Raw genomic sequence first — 16864 nt, forward strand, 5'->3', positions numbered from 1 at the left:
AAACCCCGCTTCATTCAGGACTCAGTGGAAACTGTGTAACAAAATACCACATTCTGAACCTCAGCCACCAATCCCTCTATTCTCTGGAAACAAGCAACAGATTTTAGGAGGGTTGGCTAGAACCAAGCTGATTTTCACTTTCTTAGAGTAAATTCTTCCCTGATTTTGCTAACTTGAAAACTGAAAGGCTCCTTGGGCCCCCTGGAGAGAAGGTGTTGTAACTCACCTATTTGTGGCTTTAGGCTCAGGGGTTTTGATCCTTCCTGCCTTTCCTGAGAGCAAGAGGATGTGAATCCCCACAGGGCAGTCCTAGGAAACCCACTTTCAGTGGCTGGGGCTCCTCTAAAAAACTTCATAGTGGAGCCATCTCTGTGGACTCTTCTCCAGGACACTGTGGACACAAGGCTCTCAGCCCAGCCAGATCCAACTGGCCCTGGGCAGCCCCACCTTTCCAATGCTTCTGATGTCAGGGCCAAGGTGGGCAAAGCAGCCTCTCAGCCCCACCAGCAGAGGAAACTGAAAGTAGCCAGTGCAGTGGCTGGCTGCATCGGCCCAGGTTAGTGGGCATGGGTGGCTAGAGGAGAGCCTGGCTGGGTCCTGCTTCGGACTGGAGGGCCCAGCCTCATCTTCCCTCCTTGTGTGCCTCTCTCCTACTCACCAGACTCAATTCACTTGGAAAAAAAAAATCCAAGAAACTTGACCTCCTGGGTCCGGGGCTCCTGGTCAGCTCCTTGAGAGCTATCTGTCTACTCTGGCCTGGTCTCCAGCACCAGTTTTACTCCTTTCTGGCTTTCCCTCTCCTCCACAGCTCACTGTGCTCCCAGCAGGCCTTGGGGTCAGTGCTGCCCTCATTAGGACACTCCTGGTTACACCATCAGAGGATGCTTTGTAGGGAAAGGAGAGGTCTAACTGGCAGAGAAGCAATTCTGCTGGTCAATTAGAAGAGACCAGGAGCCTGAGAGAAGATGGTGGGACTCTCTGGGAAGAGGATGCCACAAGGACACAGGGACAGTCTACTCAGTGATATCAACCATCACTGATAAAGGACATCAGTGCTACAAATATTTGTGGAGTATCCCCTCCACCCTAGATTCAGGGGTAGAGGAGAACTAGAGAGGCATGTTCCCTGACCCCACGAGGCACACAGCCTGGCACTAATTACACAGATAATTAAGGGCATGAAACTACTAAAACAAAAACTCTAGGAATTGGGGCAGGGGTTGTGGATCAGAGGAAGAGCACTCTCCTAGTCTGCGTGAGGCACTGGGTTCAATCCTCAGCACCACATAAAAATAAAATAAAGGTATTGTGTCTACCTACAACTAAAAAATAATTTTTTTTTTTAAACTCTAGGAATTACCCTCAGTTGAGATAGAAATGGGTTAGTTATGATCTTGGCATTGGTGGCCTCTGCTCAATTCCAGTGCCCCAGGTCACTGTATGTGAGGGATTTCAGCCCAGGTGTCTGGCACCTGCTGTTAAACCCAATAATCAGAGTTCTACACAGCATGGAGGAAAGCCACAAGGGAACAGAGGAACTTGCATTCAAGTCCTGGCATTGGCTGTTATTATTCAGAGTGAGCTGGGGGAGCCATCCAGCTCCCTGAAACTTGCTTTCTCCAGCTTGAAGCAGAGCTGAGTCCTCTAACTCACAGGGCTGCTGGAGACTCAGGAAGACAGTGTACGTATGAGGGGCTGGTGTGGGATCTGGATAGAGTGGATGCTCAAAAAAGCCATTCAAAGAAACAAACTTTAGTAGGGTCTGGCAGCATTTCAGAAGAGACAGACAGCTCTTCACAGAACCTCCCCGACCTATCACTAAGATTCTTATAGGCAGAAATAAGATGGAAACTCCCTTACTAAGACTAAGAGGGACAGCCTATTGCTAGAATCTGGGAGGAAGTTTAACATAAGATAGGGAGATGTACAGGACAGAAGTTGAGCACATCTAGACCCTGTCTCTTGAAACTGAGACAGTGTGTACTTCCCAGGGGCTGTCCCCAGACTCAGAGGTCCAGGGTTATGAACACTAGAGAGCTTGGGCCAACCATAGCACACTGCTCATCTGGGGTTCTGGAATATTCTGACCCACCCTTTTTTGTTCCCTCTTATCATCCATTTGCAGATTGCTCCTTCCAAAAAAGAATCGGAGTATGCTCAGAGGGAAGGCCAAAGGCCTGCCTGCTGATAAACCCCAAAGTGGAGTTGATTTCACCATGTTCAAGGGTATGTCCAGTAGAAAGAAAACCCAAAGGGACACTTGAAAAAACACCAGCAAATCATGAGGCTGTGCAGTGTGCAGGAGGTGGCAGAGGCATGACGGCCACCTCCCCTGAACTGTCCATTCCAAGGTCTGGGAGACAGTGTAAGACCATTTCTCTTTGGAACATGGCACAAGAAGACAAAGCTTCAAGGATAGAAGATAACTGGCAGAGGGGGCACTGCAAGAGGATGAGGTGATGAGAATAAAAGACTTAAAGCTCCAAGAATTCGGGCTAGGGGTGCAGCTCAGGAGTAGGACGCTGTCTAGTGTGTGCAAGGCCCTGGGTTCCATCACCAGTACTGCAAAAAATAAATAAATAAATAAATAACAACAACAAAAAAAAAGAAACCAAAAAACCCCCCACCAAATTAGAAACCTGACCACAGAGGCCATAAGTGGCCAACTGGGTACCGTGGAAACTCACATCATGAATATGGAGGGCCAGCTTGGCAACCTCTCTCTAAGGTCAAGAAAAAGCACAAGGGAAGAAAGAATATGAGGAGATCTGGGGCCCCTCAAAAGAGACCTAACCCAGAGAAGGGTGTTTTCTCCAGAAGAGTTCACCAGGCTCTAGGAAAGAGATCCATCCCTAGACACACCCTGGCTAAATGCTTGAATTAAAAAAAAAAAAAAAATCCCCCCCCAAAACATTGTGAAGTTCTGGATAAAAAACAAAAAGCAAAGCTCTATAAAAATGACCCCTGGCCCTTCAAGCAAGCTTTGGGAGTCCCTTTCCTCTGTTCCGGCTGAACCTCTGTGATGCTGTGTGGTAAGCTGGCCTGCCCGCCACCTTCTGTAATGGGGAGGGGCTTCTTGAAGGCGGGAAGAACTGTTTATTCTTGCCAGCAGGCATCTGGTGATATGTCAGTTTCTTGGATTTTTTTTTTTTTTTGGAAGAAAAATATTTTCCCTTAGTAATTATAGTACTTAGGTATAAAGACCCAAAGAGACGCTATATGATTTTGGATACCATAAAATGTGGTCAATGCTCATTTTTTCCATATAAATCTATGGGGTTGTTTCACTGTTGCAGACCAAGGGAGCAGAAGACGTCAACTTCTGAGTTCACTCTTAAGAGATCACACCCCCAGGAGCCCCACTCCTTCATCAGCAGTCTGTGAAGGCCAGAACCCCTTCTGCAGAGGCCGCCCATGCAGCTGGGTCAGAAAGCAATTGCTTGGGTGTTCTTTTACCGTTGCGTCTGATCTGGATAATGCCAGTGGGCTTTGAGGAGAATGCAGCTGTCACAGCTCCGAGAGGGATGTTTCTGCCAAGGCCAGTTCAGGACGGGGCAATGGTGCTCTGTGCCAACTCCTAGGCATGAGCACACCAAGCAAGCAAGCAGGAGCCTGTGTCTGTCTGTGGAGGGGCCTCTGATGCCTACTTTCCTTGGTTCACACTAAATAAGACACAGATGTGTGGTGGCAGTGAGACTACCTGGGGCCACCCAGAAGGAGGTCCACTGGGAGGCTGAAAAGCCCATCTCAGCTCAAGTGGGAAGTCCATCCCAGGGCTGTGGTACAGGAAGAGTGATTTCCAAATGTCCCCTTCCTGGGCTACAGCGCGTGCTGGACTGAGACCTCTCCTAGGCCTTGCTCAACTTCCCAGACAGCCCCTGGATCCTGTGACCCAGAGTTCATAGACAGGAACCCAGGAGAGTCAGGGCTCAAAGGAGGCTCAAAACAGCTGCCTCCAGGCAGGGGGTGGGAGAATGGGAACTGGAGGCCAGCAAATGCTAGGGACAGTGACAAGTTCCACTAAGCCCTGGGCTAAAAGAGCTACAGTTTCATGAAGTCGTCATTTTACCATAGAGCAAAGGGAAGCTCAGAGACCCTGAGTTACTTGTCACCCAGTGAGTGGTGGCAGAGCTGAGACTCTGCGTCCCAGGTCTGACTCTGAAGTCGGCTCTGACGCAGTGGCCCACCTTGCCCTTCCTTGTCCTGCCCTACCCGACAGCACATGGGTGTGCGGAGTCTGCTGAGCAGAGGTGCTGCCATTGGTGGACTGACCCTGAACCAGATCCTGGGCCTCTGGATCCATTTCCTCAGCTCATCTACCCACAGGACACTGAGGAAAGCATCATTACCCATGATCCCTGTGGAAACAGACTCAGAAAGGTAGGGTGACTTTCCCTTGGTCAGTTGGAAGAGCCCAGGTCTGGCCACACCCCTGCTCTTCTATCTTCCCATAGGGGCCGCATGGCCTCCTGGGGTTCTGCTATTTGGCCATGAATGTCTCTGTTTTGTGTCCAAGACATGGGTCATATGGTCCCTGCCTTTTTAGACCCTTAGTCTGGCTCTGGAGGGTGGAGTCACAAACCTTGCAGAGGTCCATCTGGGGACTGGAAACATCTCTGGGCTAAAACATCTTTGGGACTTAGTTCCAAGAGGATTATCAGGAGCTCAGAAAGCTGATTTATAGCCACCAAACCTCACTGCCACTGGTTCCTGAGCCCAAACTCCACCATGTTGCTGGGCTTAGGTCTCCAGAGCCAAAGGCTTCCTTTAGTGACTGTGTTGAAGCCCCCAACATGGACCTCACAGCATAGCCCTTAGAGACCTCTCAGCACCAACACTGGAGACCACGGTGACAGTATGTTGCCCAGTGGATGGGCTGGCTGGCTTGGAAGCAGGAGGCCTGCCATGCTTAGGAACAGCAGCAGCTGCTGAGGGATCAAGTAGCCCTGTGGAGGCCAGCCTGGGAAGGGTGGGGGCCCTGGAGCCAGGCAGTCTCGGGGGAGAGCCAACCCTGCCATTGAATTGTTCTCTGTGGCCTGAGGACAGTTCACTGCTCCTCTGACCCTTGGTTTGGGCTTCATGAGTAAAGAGCAGTAATGAGGGGGACTCCCTCTGGTGAAGTGAGATGGACCGAAGCGAGGCATGGACATCCCTAGCCCAAAGACAGATGAGAATAGTTAGGGCATTAGTAGAAAATGGCATCTGGCTCCCGGCTTACACTCTTCCCCACTGTCCCCTCCCTCCTCTAGCCCCACCTCCTGTTCTGTCCACAGCAAGGCTGAACAAGGCTGTGACACCTTGAAGACAGCCTACTCCTGCCCTGCCTACCCTCCCAGCCTTGGCCATGGCCAGAGCTCAGAGTTCTCTTATTTCAGGAAGAAGAGCACTGATGGCCAGGTGCCTGTTCCAGGGAGCAGAGGGACATGGATTCAAATGCCCACTAGGCTGGCTGGCCCTGGGTAAGCAAGCTTGCCCTCGCAGCCTCAGCTCTTCATTTGCTCCCGTCTTACACATCATTCTTAGCATTAAATGAGATAATCAAAGCAAGCCAACCCAGTGCCTGGCACACAGCAGTTGGCTCATTCACCAAACAGGCACTGAGCCCTCTCTGCCAAGCTCAGTGCCAAGCTCCAGATACAATAGTGAGGACCACCAGATGTGCTGCCCTCGTGGGCTGGACGCCGTTTAAGCACTGCAGCAATGTCTGTGTCCTTTTGTAGAAGTCCCATACGTTGCAGGGAGGTATCCTTCGGGGCATGCCGGGGTGTCCCAGATTGGTAGGTCACAACTGGGAGTGGGTGGCAGCCTGGGAGTTCCGCTAGTTTTCTGGGCAACGGAAACTCCTCGTACAACCAATGCACAAGACCGCACCGCTTCCCACAAAAGGTGCTCTGTCCCTAAGACACAGGAATTTCCTATCACCAGTGACACCACTCCTGCTTAGTGGGAAGGGCTCAGGATTCTGTGCCTATTAGGGACTGGAAGGTTGGGGGTCTGCTGCAGTTCTAAGGGGCTGGGGCAAGTTAATTCATCTGAGCCTCCATTTCCATTTTCTTCAAGATGAGCATAATTCCAAACTTATAAGGCTGTTTTGAGATCCAGAGTTATTTTATGGTGTTTTAAATACATCAGTAACAATGACATCTATAACACCACTAATGATAACTAACCTCCATAGCATTTCCTGTTTGCCAAACATTGTGCCAAAGCCTTCTGAGTCCTTAGCTCATCCTTTTATTTAACAAATAGGTCTCCAAGGCCCACTATGGTCCCCAGGTCAGGAACATCACAGGAAATAAGACCAATACAGCCCCTCCTTTTGTAAATAGATAATGGCACCAATAGTTATGTAATTAAAACTGCAATAAGAACATTGAAAGGGGAGTTCAGTCCTCCATTTAAATAAATGCCATCACATATATATGTTCTAGATGAGGAAACTAAGGGTCAGAGACATTGGGTAACTTGACTAAAGCCACATACCTGGCAAGTGGCAGGTCTAGGCCCCAAATCTCATTAAATGGGAACTATTAGCCTATGACAGCATCAGCATTCAGACCCAACTCCCAAGCTCCATCTCTAGTCAGAGCAGCTGCAGGGCAAAGGCAGAAGCAGAAGACTGCCTGAGAGCAAAAGGGCTGCCGTCACCCTATGCAGCCCTCTGGCCTCAGTCAAGGAGCTGGAGAGCCTGGTCTCTTGGGGTCCCCTTGCTCTGGAAGGCAGGCATCAAGAGAAGGGACTCTAAGGCCTTTGAAAGAAGATAAATGAGTTCAGGAAAGTAACTGTTCCATTGTAAAAGACTGAGGATAGCGGGCGTCACCACTACAAGACAACCCAAAAGAAGGCCCTGGAGGAAACCTGGGTGAAAGACACAGGTTATCACAAGGCCTGGTGGGTAGGTGTGGCCCCCTGGCACTGCCACTGATCAGTGCTGTGGTCTGTCAAATGGGGCACACAAGGGCACACCCTGTGGAAGACCACTGGGAGGCCTCAGTGAGATCATGCGGACAGGTGCCAGGTGCAGAGCAGCTATTCTTCTATGTAGACTCTGAAGGCGGAGCAGGTCCTCCCTTGAGCAGAGCAGATTTCAAGAATGCAGCAGAACCCCCTGGAGCCCAGGGCGCAGCAGCTCTCTTTCCTATTTTGCTCTATTTGCTGTAATGCTGTTTTCACTTAACTGACACCTCAGCCAGCACAGCACGTTTATTATTGTATTTTTTAAAAATATTTAGTTGTCAATGGATGTTTTATTTTGTTGATTGATTGAATGATTGATTTGTGGTGCTGGGGATAAAACCCAGGCACATGCCAGGCAAGTGTTCTACCACTGAGCCACAGCTCCAGCCCATTATTGTGTTTTTGTATGGTGGCAAAACACACAGACCCTAAAACTCACCATGGCGACATATAGTGCTTTCACCATATTGGGCAAGCAACATTTCTCCCTTGCTCCAGGACCTCGTCCCCACCCTAGGAGGAAATGCTGCATCCATCAAGCAGGCCCCCCTGCCCCCCACTGTCCAGCCTAGAAACCACTAGCCTGCTTTCTGTCCCTGTGGATTTACTGACACTGGACATTGTGTATCGACAGACTCCTCCAGTAGGGGCCTTGGGGCCTGGCTTCTTCCCCTTGCTGTGATGTTTCCAAGATATCACATGTGGTGTCCTAGCATGGGTCAACGCTTCTCTCCTCCTCAAGGCCTCAAGGGCTCCCTGTGCCCATGTGCCTGCCCTCTTTGCTTTTCTGTTCATCAACTGGAAGACATTCGGGTTGTTTCCATCTTTTGGTTACTGTGAATAGTGCTGCTGTGGACATATGTGTACGAGTTCTCATTTAAACATCGGTCTTTGATTACAGACAAAGGCTTGGATTCTTGAGTCAACATTTTACTTTTTAGTACTAGAAATGGAACTCAGGGCCTTGCTCTTGTTAGGCAAGTGCCCTACCACTGAGCTATGTCCCCAGCCCTTTAATTATTTTTTATTTTGAGACAGGATTTCAAAAGTTATCCAGGCTGGCCTTGAACTAGAGACCCTTCTGCCTAAGTTTCCCCAGAATCTGTGATTATAGATGTGTGCTATCACGCTCAGTGGAAACATTGTTTTTTATTTAGTTTTTTTGAGTGAAATAATGGATTTGATGTGTTGATCACTAGCAGGTTCAAGGCCAGCCACAGAATTTAGTGAGACTCTCAGCAACTTAAAATAAAAATAAAAAAACAAGGTTAGCTACAATGCCATTTAAAATCACAAGGTCCAAAACAGTGCGTGTGGTTCCATGTACTTCTGAGTTAACTGTCTGCATGGGCTCCTGCTGGGGGAGGGGCCTTGGAGCCAGGGCTGGGTTGGGTCAGGGGTTTCCTGACAGGGCAAAAGCACTGCTAGAGGGGCACAAGAGGCAGCTGGGGTGTTGGGCCTGAGGGATAAGTTGCAGTCACAGCAACATGAGGCACAGAGAAGAGGAAGAAAGTGGTGAGTAAAGAATGAGGCCAAGGGCCCAGGGCTTCTGCCCCAGTAGAGATACTTCAGAGCAGAGGTATCTGGGGCTGGTCTCAGGTGGCCCTTCCTGCAGCCCAACGCACCCTTGGTGCTCCTGAAGCTGGCTCTCCAGGTGCCTGGGAGGAAAGAGCAAGGCAGAAGCCAAGGGGCTTGTCTTCCAACTTCCTCTAGACTTTCTCCAGTTGCAAGTCCTGGCCCTGTGTGGAGACCTCTGTCTTGATAATTATGGGGTGCCTAGAAAGAAGAGGGTTGTTTTGGGTGGGGAATCTTTTCATCTCTGGCTTAAATTATACATCCTGGGATAACATTAGCTCTGATGCCTTCTAGAATTCAAATGCGACATAAACATACTCCCAGTGGCAAAGTCTGCATTCATTTCTGGAACCACCTTGACCAAATAAGAGGGGCCACCAAATCTATTTATAGTTCAAACATCTCTGAACTCTTTCCTTTAAAATGCACTGTGGTAATTCCCACACAAAAAAGGAAGACTCTCCAGCTCAAGTAATCACTCATTCATCAAGGTGTTGTGTCTGGGAGCAGCCATCAATCAAATCATGGCACAAGGGTGATGGAAAAAAGTGCAGGAGCTCTGAGCAAAGAAACAGAGCGGATGGATCAATGTAAATGAACAAACACAATCCAGCGTCTAAAATCCATTACACCATTAAACTAAAAATAAGCCCAATGCAGAAACCTAGCAGGGCTGTAGATAAGGGAAGCCCATATACAGCCAGTAGCAGATTACGGTGGTAAAAAATTTGGGGAAAGTTACAGGGATTTCAAAACCAGAAAAATATTGGTATGCTTTGACTAGGTAATCCCACTCCTAAGAACTTATTCTGAGGAAATAATTCTAAAGGAAGTGAAAACTGTGTATGCACAAATGCATTAAGTGCAGGGAACAACAAAAATATAATCAACACAAACCAAAAACATGCGATGTCAACAAAAGGAAAACAGTGAAGAAAACTGAAATAAACTACATGACAAAAATATGGGAACATGAAGTACTAAAGTCGTAGGATTTTAAGTGTTTTTAAAAGTTTTATATGTTACACATACTGTTACTTGTGGAGTTTAAAAGAGAATATTAATCTTTAACTAAGGTAGAACTTTCTTTTAATCATTGATATGTACCTCCAGATTTAAGCCTAAATCTTAATCAGAGTAGCAACACACACACACACACACACACACACACATATTAATTTAACAAAGAGTCGACAAACTCTGAAGAACAGTGGTTTCTTCCTCAAATGCCAGGGAACTGCCTGTCCCTCTTCTTGGTTCCTGAGTTGGCTCACCATGATGCTCCAGGTTAGCAGCAAGTGCCAGACCTCTGAGCCACAGAGTCTCGCAGGGTTCACTGAAGGAGCTGACAGCTGACCCACCTGGTCCCCTGGGTATGGAACTCCTCTGCTAGCCTCCAGCTCCTGCCTCTCTCCAGACATGCCACCCTCCCACTGACTCTGAAGGCCCTGTCACCTAAGCAGTGAGGTGGGGCTGCTGAGCCTGGTCTGACAGACCCCCTGCAGTGTTGAGGGGCACTGGCTGAGGAGCACACTGCAGTCAGCAGCCTTTTCCTAGGCTCTGCTCCCGCAATCTGAGCCTGAGACAGGGGCTTCCGACACACCTGAATATGGGGCTGGTCTGTCAGGACAACTGATAGGCCCTCCCTTAGAGGCAACTCGCTGCAGGTGAGGAGAGTAGGCTCCGTGCTTAGAGCCAAGCATTTGCTGCAGCAGGGTGGGAGCACCCTGGCCCTGCTAGCCTGACTCCCCAACTGACTTCCCAGCAGTGGGGCAATGGGCAGGGTGCGGCCTTTGCTCCGAAGGCTGTCTGAAGCAAATCCCAGGTGTTTGAGAGTCTGCTCCCATTTTTATCCACAGACCTGGAAGAGGCTGGATTTTCACAAGTGTGACAAATATCATGCACTAGAGTGGCTGTGAGATACATACCCAAGTGACAAACTCAGATCAAAGGTTCAACTACATACAAGGTAAACACACAATAAAATTTTACGTTGCAGTTTTCCATATTCAAAGCCTTTAAAATATATATATATATATATATATATATATATATATATATATATATATTATATATATATATATATATATATATATATATATATTATATATATATATAAATAAATACTTTTAAAAATGTGTCAGCAAAAGGCAAACAATTGTCCTTACTTGGGAAAAAATATTCTTTATTCTGAGATTAGGTCCTGCTTACATTATTGGTGTCAAATGTTCCTTACTCCAGGAAATGATGTTGATAGCATTTTTTCCTAAATTCAACATTAAAAAAAAATTCTGGAAGTCCATGAGAGTCTCTAAAGTTTTTGTTTAGAAGTTTCACTTGCCCGTGAAACCCCAGATCTGGAGGCCCTGGCCTGAGATCACATTTGATTCTCTGGCTGTGGGCAGGCTGTGGCCGGCATTGACATGATGGAGCTAGACACCCCCAAGGGTGGCTTGTGAGTGAGGGAGGTGACAGTGAGGGAGGGAGGCAGCTCTGTGTGGCTGCAGCCTGGAGGATCTTCACCACTGAAAAACAATCTGAAGGTTGAGTAAGTGAGGAATTTCATCTGGAACAAAAGTCGCAAGCTTGAGTTCTCCTCTGTCCTCATTTTTCCTGTCCGAATTTGCAGATGACTGCAGGTCTGCCTCCTGAATCCCACTCCCACGGGCACCCTGAAGCCCTGGTCCCTCCCCTTCACCAGGAATAGCCAGCAGAACTTGTCCTGCATCCACCAGCGGGTGTTCCACAGCTGCCACACAGGCTGCCACCACGGTGCAGAACCCAGACGGCCCCCACTCCCTTGGGGGCTGCTTTCCTACACAGCAGCCTCCCACTCCTCCCTGCTGACAGTCCCCACAGGCACCCGGCCTCCCAAACTAACATCCTGGGCTCCTGGCCCTGCCCCCATCTATCCACACCCATTTTCCTTTCTCTTCAGGACCAGGCCAGCCTGTCTCCCCCCTCACCCCAGCACTCCTGACTCCTCTACAGGAGCTTCTCAGCTGGCCCCATGCTTGTGCATGTAGCTTTAATGTCTCTGTAGATTTTTTTTTTTTTTTTTTTTAGAGAGAGTGAGAGAGGGGGGAGAGAGAGAGAGAGAGAGAGAGAGAGGAGAGAGAATTTTTAATATTTATTTTTTAGTTCTCGGCGGACACAACATCTTTTGTTGGTATGTGGTGCTGAGGATCGAACCCGGGTCGCACGCATGCCAGGCGAGCGCGCTACCGCTTGAGCCATATCCCCAGCCCTCTGTAGATTTTTTAAAAAGTATTTTTATTAGTTGTTGATGGACCTTTATTTTATTGATTTCTTATGTAGTGCTTCACACATGCTAGGCAAGCACACTACCACTGAACCACAACCCCAGCCCCATTTGTAGATTTTTTTTTTAAGATTTAAGAGAACATTTTTTTTTCTAATGAAAAAGGGAATTTGTGTTCATTCTAGAAAATACAGAAAAGTATAATGAGAAGAATAGCTGTCTATAACCCTATTGTTGACAAACAACCAATCTCAGGATTTAGGTATGTCCCTCTTATAAACACATGAATCTACCCAGGCCAACACCCACTGGTGGATGCGAGACAAGTTCTGCTGCCTATTCCTGGTGAAGGGGAGGAACCAGGGCTTCAGGGTGCCCGTGGGAGTGGGATTCAGGAGGCAGACCTGCAGTCATCTGCAAATTCGGACAGGAAAAATGAGGACAGAGAACTCAAGCTTGCGACTTTTGTGGGCCCCATGGAATGTTCTGTTGGTGAAAGACTCCAGGGGATTTGCCCTTCAGCAGAAGTGGAAAGGGTCCCAACAGAAACAGGCACCCAGGTTTCTTTTAGGTTTTGTGAAGGCCCAAGGAAGTGGACAGGGGCTCTGGCCTGGCAGATGTGCTGTCCAGGATTTGGGAATGGACAGCCACAGCCTGAACATCTGAGCCCGTCAGTCAGGGACTGAGCTGCTCCACTGCCTTCCAGGTGCCAAGGACCGGCCCTCATGGGTAGAGAGGAGGAGCTGGCCAGGAATGAGTCCTACAGACTCACTGTCATGATGATGGCAACAATAATAACGTACAAGAGCTCAACTGCTTGCTGTGTGCCAACCATGGAGAAAGTTCCCCAAAGTGCGGACACATTGCACAAGAGAAAGGTGGTGGCAGAGGGATGGAGACTTGTATCTATTTTAATATGCATTAGAAAACTAATAGCTCATCAAACCCTTGAAATCTATGAATAAGAAAGATTTAAAGGAAAATATTGAGGAAGAAATTTAAATGGTGAAGATGGCCACAAACACCTGGGAACACGCTGTGCTGTCTCACTGACTCCTAGCAGCTGTTCTACCTAGGTGGAGGCCAAGGCACAGGAGGTGACCGGAGCCACATACCTGGAGGTGCTGATTGGGCCTGATGGATCTGGATCCTGAGCCTCCACTCCCCAGGTCCCTGGGGAAGAGGTCCTGCTTTCCCTCCACCCTGTCCTTGCTCTGTCAACACCCATGTCCAGAACATCTGCTAGGCATGTGTGTTCCAGGGCAGATTCCAGAAGTGCTGGGACATGTCTCTGGCCCTTTGGCACTCATCTCCTGATAAGTCTCTCTGACTGGTCCTGTTCATCTGGGCACCCACAGCAGCATAGCTAGGCATGCAGCAGGCCTGGTTCAGGAACATTTATGCAACTGCTGATTGTAGATCCCCTCCAGAGAAGAGGAGCCTGGGTGGCATGGCATGGGAGAACTGACCTCAGCCACAGCAGTGACAACTTTCCAAGGCCTCACTCATCAGAATGGCCCAGGGATGGCAGTTTGGCAAATTCTTTTAGCCACGGGCTGTGCCGCAGTCCTGGGACTGGGGACATGGGATAGCTTGTCAACTCTTGTCTGGCCAGGCCTGGCTCATGTCAGCAGAGGACAGCATGACCCACCCACCTATGGCCAAACCTTCCTCAGAGGCAGGGCAAGTCCAGACAACGTGCTGTTGGCCATGAGGTCTGGCCTTGTCGCTCAGGGGAGGATCATCTTCCATCCCTTGTAAGGGCACCACACAGAGACGCAGGGCCCAAGCCCCAGCAGCAAATTATAGGGAGCGACAGAGGGACCCTGTGGGATCTGTGAACCCAACAGAGATCCCTGTGTCTGCTGGGACCAAAACAAGGATGTGAAGAATTCAGATTCGCCTGAGTTAAGACAGACAATGAAAGGGCTACCTACCAAGCAGTATTGACAGCCCAAGCATGTTAGTGACAAGCTAGTGCGAATAACCACATTGACTGAGCTCCTAGCAGACGTGTCATGTTGGGCTGAGTCCTCACACAACCCTCTGAGGAAAGCACTTCAGCACGTGGACACTAACATGCTGAGATGCTCAAGGTCACAGCCAGGCAGGAATTTGCAGGATGTAGACCCAGACTGTCCTTCAATGGCTGACTACCACCAGACCCTGCTGCTCTGCAGGGCACAGGGGCTCTTCTTTTCCAGGGGCTTCTTTTCCAGGATTCTTCCACAATCAGCAGATTTGTGCAGTGCCTCATGAGCTCATCTGCTGCCTACTCCCTGGAGCAACTCTGTGCTCAGGAGCATTTGGGTGCCTGCCTCTTGCACTGGCACTGTGGTTACTGGCTGCCACACTCCTGGCTCCCTGGGTGTACTTCTCCTTCTCTCTGACAGCTGGATGGCCAGGGGCGTTCATAAGCACTTGCAGAGCTGAGTCGGTTTTGGGTCTGCCCCGCCAGCAACGTGACTATGGACCAATCACTGTTCTTTGCTTCTTGGTTTCCTTATCAGCAAACGAGGGGGTTGGAAGTTCCAGTTCTGATATTCAAGAACACCTCGATTCTGGAGATTGGCATGTTATGCCATGTGAAGTATAGGCATGGAGCGAGCTCACGTTCGATGTTCCAGCCATACCCACTGCCCGGGCAAGGCCTCCTCATTCTTCAGGCCTTGTGTCAAACTTGTGCAGAGCCCTCATGTCAACTTGACACCACCATCGGTGCTTCAACTGGAGGCTTTCATGGTACCTCGGCCTCTCCTTTGTGACAACTGGTCACCATGTAACTAAAGGAGTCTAACCATAAAGACATTCATGGTTGCCATTCCCTTAGGGCAGCCTGTGCCCTGGACACGCTTGTCTCCTGAACTCTTAGGTGAGTGCCATTCATAGTTGGGAAACTTGGACTCAGAGGAACGAAGTCTAATGGAAGCGGCAGAGTGGGGTTCACATCCACATCTGTCCAACCCTTCACTTCTACCTGCCGCCCACTCCATACCTGCCCACAGTGGAACCTGAGACCACTGGGTCGGTCCACACAAGCCTGCTGCTCTCTGCCAACTCCCTGGAGTCCAGTCCAAAGGCTCTCAAGAATGTTTTATCAGTAAAAGAAAGGAGGAAGGCAGATGTTTAATATGGAATCCTTTTGGTTCTAAACACAACCACTCTCCACCTTTACCACTGCTCCTCTCAGGGCAGCTTCCTCCTCATTCGCTCATACTCCCCATGTAACCCAGGTCAGCCACTGGCAGCAGGGCCACTTCCCAGCAGCTCTGTAAGGAAGAGCAAGAGAGCCTCTCTTCCCTGGCTTCAGAAAGACAAAACAAATCCATTGGCCTAATGTGGGCATCAGATTATGGGCTCAAACCAAGCCTAAGCAACAGAGCGAGAACCCCCCTCTCAAAACCAAACCAAACCAAACACCTGGCCTTGTGCCCATGGGTCATGCTGGTGACCATCTGCTTCCACAGCCAGCCATGGAGGCTGTCCCTTCTCTTTGGAGTCTCTGGGCTTCCATTTCTAAAGTCATGGCCTTTTCGCCTCCTGGAGGGTGATAAGGAAGAGGCAGCAGTGGTGGTGAGTGACTCGTGTCCGCAGTTGCAGGACAGTGTGGGTTTGGAATAAGGCAGACCACAGTGCCCTTCATCTAAGACCCGGACCCTCAGTCACCAAGATGAAGGTGCCTCACCCAGAACAGCAGGGCTACACCAGTCTCCTGTGATTCTAGTGAGGAGAGGACAGGGGAGGCTCAAGTGGTGGGGCCCGATGGGGGCTGTCTGAGTGTAATATTTCACACCCAGGGCACAACTCCACTCTCAGGGACTGCTTCGCTTACTGCAGAACACTGATGCTCAGAGAGGTTGGAGTGCTCCCCCAAGGCACACAGCAGTGAGCTGGGACTAGAACTCCATCCCTGCAGCTTTGGGAGCAAGGAGAGAGGAAGCCTGTGAAGGCCTCTAGCAGGTGCCTGGAAGAGGGCAGGGACTCAGAAATGCCCACTAGGTTCCCAGCTCCTGCTTTCTTCTTAGCCATTCTCACACAAGTCCCCTCTGATACCATGGGCCTCCCTGGTGGGAAGCAGCCAGTGGTGCTCAGGGGGTGTCTCTGCCATCTCTCCCACACAGTGGGCAGGGGCTCCTTGGGCAACCCTGGGCCTCTGTGGGAAATTCAGATGGCCAGACCAGGGACTCCCAAACTGGGTTTCTCATGTGATGATCTAGGTCACTACTGATTTATGGAGGTCTGAATCCACTGGGGATATAAAAAAGAAGTGCTTTATTCTCTCCAACACCTGCTTCCCAATTGTGCAGAATTGACTCCCCTTTCCAAGTATAGGCAGCAGGTTCCTAAACAAAACCTGAGTCAGTGGCTGAGGCTGTAGCTCAGTGGTAAAGTGCTTGCCTTGCATGTGTGAGGCACTTGGTTCAATCCTCAACAACATATAAAAATACATAAAGATACTGTGTGTTCATCTACAACTAAATAAATATTTTAAAAAACCTGAGTCAGATTCTAGAACTTTGTGGTCACTTCATTATTAGAATAGTTTCATTTCAAAACTTGATTCAAAATCCATCCCTGTTCTCCTTTGTCCCCTCCCTGACCCATAAGCTATTTATGGCTCTTGGGGTTGGGAGGTAAGGGGAGCGGTTTCTCTCAAACCCCTTCAGACTCACGGGTGCCTATTAGGCAGGGAGGGCTTGTGATCAGGTTCCTCTGATGCAGGTGGCCCCATCAAGCTGGTGATCTGGGTCTCTTGTGTTCAGCTTTGTCCTGGTCCCGCCATTGTGAAGGGCAGCCAGGTCTCCTTTCTCTGACACTTGGGGCACATGTCCCTGATTTTGCCCTCTGCCAACTGTAGCACCCCTTCACATAGAACCTTGACAGCTTCTGAGTGGTTCTTGACTCTGGCCAGGGCCACAGAGAACTGGCAAGGGAGGGCGGAGCGCACCTCCTTCCTGCTGCCCAGGTCCTCATAACTCCAGAGGCTTCTACTTTAGAATTCTCTACACCATTCGCAGGCACCAGTTTCTGTGTTCAGTATGCACCAACATGTCAATCACCTCCTCCTAT

The 16864-nt window shown here is 49.4% G+C and overlaps 1 protein-coding gene and 1 long non-coding RNA gene across 7 annotated transcripts in view; one reads left to right on the forward strand and one right to left on the reverse strand.

The window, feature by feature from the left end:
- Window positions 1-16864, reverse strand: part of RALGPS1 (Ral GEF with PH domain and SH3 binding motif 1) — a 271882-nt gene that overhangs the window by 52209 nt on the left and 202809 nt on the right. The window lies entirely within an intron of this gene.
- Window positions 4065-8350, forward strand: LOC308642734. Its single transcript, XR_014020627.1, has 3 exons — window positions 4065-4380; window positions 5376-5459; window positions 7592-8350. It is a non-coding gene; the product is annotated as an uncharacterized lncRNA (long non-coding RNA).

The sequence above is a fragment of the Spermophilus citellus genome, assembly GCF_964194105.1.
Source record: "Spermophilus citellus genome assembly, chromosome: 2".
Taxonomy (NCBI): Eukaryota; Metazoa; Chordata; class Mammalia; order Rodentia; family Sciuridae; genus Spermophilus; species Spermophilus citellus.